Source organism: Morone saxatilis, unplaced genomic scaffold (assembly GCF_004916995.1).
Source record: "Morone saxatilis isolate NCDOM2014 unplaced genomic scaffold, NCSU_SB_2.0 Contig11, whole genome shotgun sequence".
Lineage (NCBI taxonomy): Eukaryota > Metazoa > Chordata > Actinopteri > Moronidae > Morone > Morone saxatilis.
The window spans coordinates 23309137-23318338 of record NW_023339663.1 but is presented as its reverse complement, the minus strand read 5'-3'; positions in this window follow the sequence as shown (position 1 = coordinate 23318338).

Below are 9202 nucleotides of genomic sequence, written 5' to 3'. Positions count from 1 at the left end.
TGTGGGACTATTAAAGGAATATTTTATCTTATCTTACATGACTATGGGAAAAAAAGGTGTTTATAGCTGTTCTGAAATGGCCACACTAGAAGGCAAGGTGTAAAGCCAGTCACCATAGTGAGGGGTGGATATAATACTAATTCACAAATGGAGATAATGGCATTAACACTGAACAAGCACATTTAAAAAGTGGTTGCACTTGGTATTGCACTTTGTTTTTTTTGCACTCAGTAATAGTACTTTAAAAGGAATGAATTGGGCACCATATTTCAACGTGATTCTACCTAATAAATCCATGGTGGACATGCTATTCAGAATTGATAAAAACAGATGGCCACATACATTTGAACAATTCAAAAGCACTCTATTCAAGAAGGTATTGCTGGTGTGATAATGTGAGACACGTTTAACTAAATTTAACTGACAAATTCTTACATTAGATATATTTGTATAATACAAAATGACTAGTTTGACTAGAAAAAAAAACAAGGCTACAAAAGATCATCAATGATATTGGTTCTCTTGCTTACTCTTATTATAGCTTGTTAACAAAAAGCGTCAGCTAAATGCCCTATGTATGATTCATTGCGCTTGCGTTCACATCACAGTGCCTTCAAACTTGTAAAAACTCATACTTTTTCTAGCTTAGCAATTGTGGGAATGCAACTTTCAAGGCTGTGAGAACACTAAGACCCTCCTCGATAAACCACCTGCCCCGGCCTTCATACCTGCACACCGCTGACATTGCTGTAACATCTGATTCAGGGGCTCTATCGAACAAAAATCCCTGTCTGAACAATGCAACCACAGAGACGTTATGAAGGACCGCTTGAGCATGGAGCCATGCTTAGCCCTCGCCCTCTGATCACGCTGACACATCCCACAGGTACTAATTACCGAATGTACTCCACAGAGGAGTTGTGGGAGAAGTAACATGGAAGACGCTTGACATTTGGATACCTGCCGCAAGATTTACCGGGATAATTGGGACACAACTGAGAGGGAGGTCCACCAAGTCTGTTTTAGTTGATAAAATGGCTTAAGGTAACTCTCCAAGTAAGGCACATCACCGAAAACATGACCTCAGGAGAGCGCTGAGTGGGTCAGCACAGGATGGGTAAAGAATCACGGACATTTCAAGTTTAAAAACTTGTAAGTCAGTGGACAATTATTTGAGGAGTTCTTTGAGATGTGGATAAAAGGCTTACCCATAGCTCCTGATATTCTTGACCGCACATATATTTTTTTTAATCCACTGTGCCATTGTACACAGATTTAGAGGTCTTTTATCTTCAAAGAGGACCCATCTGGAGCCGGGTGGAATGTGCTGCAAAATGTACCATGAACAAGCCATTCTTGAAAATCCACTATTTAAATACCAGTCGATCTGTGTCAGAGGAGAGGCTTTTACTGAATGATGATGGCTGTGGATGTTTTTTTGCAGCTGTGTGTCTTTGTCATTATAAATGAGAGTATAAGCTGATACCAGTATCATACTTCAATAACAAAGCGTAAATTGTAAAGATACATCAGAGGATATTTAATGCAGCAAGAAGAAAAACACATCCTTGTCATTTCAACATGTATCGATCGGAAATGGAGGGTGGTGGGGTTAGAGGAGGGTGAATAGTATTTAACTGACTTTTATGACAGTTGTTAAGTCATTTCCTGCAGCAGTGGTTTATGTCTTTGCAATAACCTCCATGAATGATGTAATGAGAGATTATGATACTTCCTCCCTGGTTTATGATCTGTACCACTTGCTTCATGTCAACACTCTTGTGTGTGTGCCCATGTATCAGGTTAAACTAATATCAGACCAGTACTGGCCTAAATTTATTAAATGGGTCTACTGGATGTTGGCCAGTGTGATATGACACAGGTTTATCCGTGACCACAGATACGTGGAGACAGTCTGTAAAATATGCAATTAAATTTGATTTTCTTTGCACATTTTATGTATGGTCTAATCATTTAGTGATTTTATTTTATAATTTTAAGGAAATTTACAGTGTCCTTTTTACACAAGAGCTTATTCCCATGGCTGCAAAATTAAATAATTCAGTAGTAATTTAATTTAGTCTTATAAACAATTGTATACCTGTCTTTTACACCTTGCCAAGTATAACTAGTGCTTTTACTAGTATAAAAAAACAGTACTGACTGTCAAATTGCCTAGAGATGCAAATGGGATTTGATACTTTTTAAAAATGTAATTATTTTTATATATAAATATATATATATATTTGAATCAATTATGTACTGAATTTGCCATTTCAAATAATGAAACAGAAAATTCTGTCTTGATGTTCCGAACCTATTCAACCATCAGCAAGGAGGTCTGATGAAGTATACTGGCGTCTTTACAGGGACCAGTGTCCTTTGGGTGTAGCATTGCACTAGTGTTACTTTTCCTGTGTTGACTGCTCCACTTGGTCACTTAAATCTAAGTCTGACAAACTCTTTCTTTGAGTTATGGATTTCTTGAAGCAGTTATGTGATTGGAGAACATAGTGAGTAGGAGAGGGTCTGGTCATGCACACACACACACACACAAACAAGAGGCACAGGAATGCATAGAGTTACTTAGAAAGATGTCTCAATGTAATGCAGAAATTTGGTCTGATTTGTGATTTTGTATCAATGTAGCGAAATCTCTGAGTCTGTGACTCTTGTTTGAGTTTTCTGATGTGACAACTAATCCTTACACCCCTACACACAAATTTAGAAGTATACGTGTAGAATGACAGGCATACAGACACTGGTAATCACATGCATCATGAAGTTTGTACCAATACACAGTTGGTAGATGGATAGTCACATGAAATATATTTACGGACTGTCTAAAAATCCAGTGGGGCCTCTTTTTCTTTTTTTTGCTTCTTATTCACAATGGCCCAGTGTATGAGAGGAACAAGATAGTTGCCAACAGAACATATCCAATCTGTCATGGTCATTAAAAAAGAGGGACTAAAACAAGCTACACCAAAACTTGTTACTTGAGGGGGGGTACAGTGGAGGAGCCACTGGTTGATATATTAGGATGTATCAGGGTGAAACGCAAAGCAAGTAATGAAGTAATCCAAAGTGTGAAATGCAGCAAGCTGTGGACAGACAGGTCCATAATTTCTAAGAGGCCTAGTATGACGCCAGCCCTAGAAAGACAACAGTGTCACATATGTCTTTATTCCCTCGGACACATGTGAACATGTGTAACTGTATCATCAAATCCCCCAAATGCCACAGGCTGACATTTCTGCAGCCGTGGCCATGTCTGAAAGAAGGAGGTAATAGTAGCCTGCTGTCATCTCCTGTCACTCTTAAAACGTGAACTGACAGACCCGACACATTCCGCTGCTGAGAGGACAAAAAACACTGTCTTTTGGGTAAATGTTTAAAAACAACTACATTTGACATAATTTGAACATCATTTACCGTGTAATGTGAGAGAGGAATGGGCATGGTCTTCACATCAGTCTGCATCTGTTTGAGACAGTCACAACCACTGAAAAGGAAGGCACTAATCTCATAACTCAGAAATCAAGATATGTTCCATCTGTTACTTTGCTTTGTTTCTTTTCTGTTGTTAAAAATGTCTCTAGAAAACTCTAAGGCTTAATTTGTGGTTAAAAAATATCCTTATTCTATATAGGAAAAGTGCTTTGAATTTTAACAAGGGCTCTTCCAAGTTCACTTTTTTTTTGGTTGCTGCTCCCAAAACACTTGGTCACAGTGACACAGTGAAATTTATATGCACATCTTCCCGATATATAATTTCTAGAAGTTTAGTGACAGGGATGTCTTGCAGGACTAGTTGGAAAACTACTGTAGCTGGCATGCAAGCCACTAACATGCTAGCTGTACTGGGCCATTTACTGATCCCTGGCATTTTTCTCTCTGTATATGATTCATTGACTGTATGAAGATGAATTACATAACAGCCTCCCAAAAGTGAAGTTAAAACATCTCGATAGCCCCCTGGTGGCTGGCTGCAATACAGGTCATAAACCCCGCCCCCTTCATGATGTGAACTTTTCCCAAAGAAGATAGCCTGGTTGCTAATGGGACAGTAATGTCACACAGTTTATTCAAAATATATATTTGTACCATCAACTTCTGTCATAATTGTCTGTAAACCACTCTTTTGTGAAGCTGTGACAGAGAGGGGGTTAAAGAAAAGTGTTTGCCAATAATCTACAATAGCTTCCTCTTTTGGACTATCCAACTCTTCTATCCCCAAAGTTGAACTTGACACAAAACATTTGCGTGGATATAGCTTGTGCTCGAAGGGAAATCCAATATTTGCTGTGATCCCATTGGAATAAATTGATTTTCCAGCAATATTCTGCTGTTATAACTAACGGTGTGACCCGGCTTTAACTTTCCTTCCTGAAGCCCATCCTCCTAATACTGGCACATCCCCAGTGTTTACCACAGGTGACAAGTCTGTAGTCAGGGGTTAAATGGTAACAAGCTGGACATGGGCCTGACAAACAGGATTTAATGCAGCAACTCCCTGCAGACCTGTCCTGCTCTGAGCTGAGAGTGTTTCACAAAGAGGAAAGCCTCATAAATTTCTGCCTCATAAAGAACAACAACAGGGTGAAAAAGGTGAAAAGAAACAGGTGATAGAAGCTGCATCTTCTGTCTCCGACAAAACTTTCCAGCTGAATCTGAATCCATATGATGATGTCACCCATTTTAACATCCCGTTGATTAATCCCTCTGTCAATTCGAAGCCCAAATTTACTGCTGCGGATTTAAGAATGCACCCAAGCAATATACAAGCTGATTGCGCATAAAGTCATAGGCTTGGTAATGTTAGAGCGCGTGCATGTGTGTGTGTCTGCGTGTAAGTCTGGGTCAAGGAACTTTAGGAATGCCGTGCTGCTCTGTCCTTTTGTGCAGACTTGCTCCTGCGCCAGGACGAGGGCCTTCTTTTTAATCCATACTGATTTGGTAAACACTGACGTTAAGACCGCTGCAGGCCAAAATCTAATTCTGTTGTTTTCTCCTCCAAAGAAAATGTGTATTTCTTTGGAGATGTCTTGAAGCAGATGGAAATGTGGGGGGGATAAATTTAATCTGACTAAGGCTCATGCTTTGATTGGACCCCAGATTAGGATTGCAGCCTAGTATTTTCAATAATTATTCTCTAGTTGAATTAAACGCATCCTCTTAACACGAAAAACATACGCTTGCCGTGCATGTCTGCCTGAACATCTGTAGGATCACTGCTTTTAATCTCAAAATATTTATTAAGTAAAGGAAGAGCTCAGCATGCGCAGATACATGAAATAAATTCCGTTTACAGTGGCTGCAATTAATCAGCGTTGAGAAATGTGATGTGTAATTTTCCTTAAAATCTCTTCATTTAAATTTATTTATTCTTCTTTCTCGGGCAGTTTGTATGACACAAAGGGCAGGATAATTATGTTACAGCATCGTTTGGAACATTCACTTGATTGAATTCATCCAAAAGCAAGCCATCTCTTCTCCTCCCTGCTGTCAGCTGGACAATAGCCTGGAAACTTATCTCTTAGCTCGCCTGCTCCTCAATGTCCCATATCAAACCTGTATTGTTTTTCCACTTTTTTGTTTCAAAGACAATACATCCTCTGAGCTTGTTTGCTAATTGATGGCAAAGTGGCCGGGGCATTCATCCTCAGACCCCTCTGTTTGTAGGTGTGGAGCCGTGTAGCCCCTCTTCCTGTTGTGAATTAGGACCACTTACCAAGCCCGCTTAAGCCCCATTGTTCTTTTTATCACTGGCCATTTTAATAAATCTCAGGTGGTAATCTCCCAGGGCCGCCCACCAGACACTCTTTAAGTTGTGTGTAAAAACAGTTACCTGCCACAACAATGGCCTCATCGGCTGACTTTATCTGACGAGTGTTGACAAAGACGGCAGCTGCCCTGCTGGACATAAGGTCAAGCTTAATACTACCTGCCCCCCCCGCCTCCTGCTCTGCTCCTTCCAGGAGGGAGTAAAAGAAGGAGAGAAGGCAACAAGAAAGAGGGCAGACTGAGTTGGGTTGGGGGGGGGGTTCACTGCGTCCCCTTCCTCAGATTTTTATCAGGACAGAAAAGGACCTGCTCTCCTCTTATCACTGTGGAAATGATGCCGTGTAATTCAATGTGTGTGTTTGTGTGTGAGCGTGTGTGCGTGCATGGTTTAATAAAGGGCAAAAAAAGCCCAGAGCAGCAATGAGGCAATGAAAAAAGAAGAGAAAGATTAAAAAAGCATATGTTTTAGAAGTCATTAGGAGGGACTCAGTAGAGCCTGCTGTGGACTTGATTTACACTGGGCGGTAAGCCGTTGGTGGGTGTAAATAATGTATTAATTTTTAAAGAGATTTTTTTTCTCTCTCTTCTTTCAACGATAAAAAAAAAAAAATCTCCATCTGGTCAAGTGTGAAGTAGGACAGAGCTAGATTAGAGAATGTTCTGTGTTATCTTATCTGAGCATGGGCTTAATGTCTGCACAATCAATGGTCCTCCAACAAGTGGTTCATTAAAACAGAATGGCAGTGTTAATTCCATGTATTACAAATGTGTGCTGGCAAAACAAAACTGACATGAGAGGAATCAAAGCACAAAGTGGGATATGGATTCACATTAGTGTCATGAGAGAATTAACTCTGTAAATGGAAACATGTGAATCCGAATGACTGCGAAAGCTCTAACTGTGAAGAAATGTGTTTTAGGACAACAGGAAATCATAAATAAGACGATATATAACAGACACAAGTAGAGCTGAAATGTTTATATGAACAGCAGAACTATTTTGAAAAAACATTTCAATATTATGTTCAGTTTTTAAGCTAACAGCACAGTCACTGGTTGTATAGCTTCCCTAACTCTAAAATTTGCTTTGTTTTATAAAATGTTACCTTGCATATCTTACATGTGTTACTATAACAGCAATTTGAATTTTAATTGAGAAAATAATATGCAGATTAATCGATGATGGAAATTCAATTCATAATGATCATTTAAATGTTGAAATATGGGATGTGCTAAGAAGAAACATTATCTAGTACAATTCATTAATATATAATTTTTTGTGTACCTTCCCAATATGTCTTTCAATATTATTTCTGCTTTCTAGCCAAATAGCTGAAAAACTGCATGTCTTAGTAATAATGGCAAACATGACTCCAGCAACTTCCTGCCACTACTGCTTCACTCTTGAGGTCACAACAGGTGAGACTTTTAAAATAATTGATGCACGTTTCTCTATTGATGTCCTAAAGCTCTCTGTAATGGATATGTTTGTCAAAAGTACTTTAAAAAAAACATCTGACTTGCTATCAGCTTCCATCAGCAGTCGTCAGCATGTCATGACGACCTCGCGTTTTACTGGCAATGAACTGCTCCGACACAGGACCTGCTTTATTCAGCTTCCTATCATTAATCTATGTGAGCAGCAGCATCCAGCAGGACAACAGGGACAGCGGTGCATCAGCCAGCCACATCCTGTCCCATTTGTCCATCGCTCACATGGCCTCAGCCCCAATCATTCAGCCTCATATCTATAATTCATGAAGGTCCTCTGGCTTTGCTCTTGCAGTACTGCCAGCGCCTATAAAGAAGTGCAGAGGTATAAAGCAGTTTGGTGCCAATATCTCGTCATGCTCAGAATCGCAATGGCCTGGTCGGTCTTCATTCATCACATGGGCGAGGCGAGGCCTGCCATGATATTACCCAAATATTCTTAAAACTTTGAACCTTCTGCTCCCATAAATTAGGAGCAAATCACTGGCGATGCCACTATATGGGGAGAATGTATGGGCTGCTGTAGCCGGGGAGTAATTACACACTTAAAGAGGAAGCGTGGCTGAGCATTCAGCTATGAAGAGAGTGGACACAACGTATAAAGAAAACTAACAAAAGTAGGGAAAGATTTGCAGTTGGCTTGTTATAGCTCTGGTTGTCTGTATTGACAGGGAGGGGGCTGGTGACTGAAGGTTTCCACTTTTTTAGCTGTCTGGGAAAAACTGGGCGGGGATAAGTGAATGAGTAATGTGCCTCTCCTTTACCACAACATACAATGTTGAGATGCCCTTGGGCAAGGCACTATACCTTCACTAGGAGACAGAGGACAGACACAACTGGAAGTTGGGAATTTTTTATTATTTATTCAGGGCTTTGCTAAAAGTAAGCCAGCCTTTTTATGAGTAAAGGTTTAAAAAGAAAAAAGAAAATGATTATATATTATTCATTCACTAGGTCAGACCAACCTGGATGGGGAACCATTACCGGAGAAGGAGAGACCAAACATCTGTTGTTAAATGCAAGCAGGCTGCAGTGTGACATGTTTGCAGTCTTGTCCTCTTCAGATGTTTGGCCTACAGTGATCCACTTCAAACACTTGGCTTGTGTTGCTCTCTCTCTCCTGTGCAGACTCTTTCGTGCTCTCTCACTTCTATATTTCTCAGTCTCAGCTGAGCTGCAAGAACTGATACCCTCTTCTCCTTGACTTCTTCATTCCACTCTCCAAGCTGTTTGATTTCTCTCTTTCTTTGCTTCTGTTTCAGCTCTCTTTTCCCTGTGCTCTGTGGTTTCACTTTCTGTCCTCTCTCAGTCACTGTCACTAGCCGTCCCTTGCTGTGCTTCTTCTATGTATTAGCATCTCTGGGCTTGCGTGCTTGGTGATGATGAGATTTGATCCCCCATGCTGGATGATCCTCACCTGATATCCCACGTCAGGCAGATTCTTAAGCAGGTTAACTTCTCCGTCTTAAGAGGAAAGGACACACCGCTTCATTTTTCCCCCCTTGAATTCAGTGTGACACAGGCTAAGCTGGCATTAAAGTTGAGCAATGTGTCCATCAAACTAAGTACTAAGTGACAGCTTGTTACTCTACAGGGTTCATGTGTATTTCTGCACAGAATGTAACCATACGAATGTGATTAGGTAGGAGTAGTCCAAGTAGTTCAACAGAAAAAGAAGAAATGCTTAAAATCAGTCTGAAAATGAATAAAATAATCGGAATACTGCATCAGATCCCTGATAAAAGGGACTGGAGCTGCCTTCCGGGAACCAGGAGTGGGTGCTGGGTGAGGTTGGTGAAGAATAGGAAGTGATAATTGATGGGACATCTGTTGAACTGCAGGTGTCTGTTACTTCACTCCTCTCATGAGAGTTAACAGATGACTTCACCCTGTGACACATTGCTATTTAAAGCAACAGAAAAGA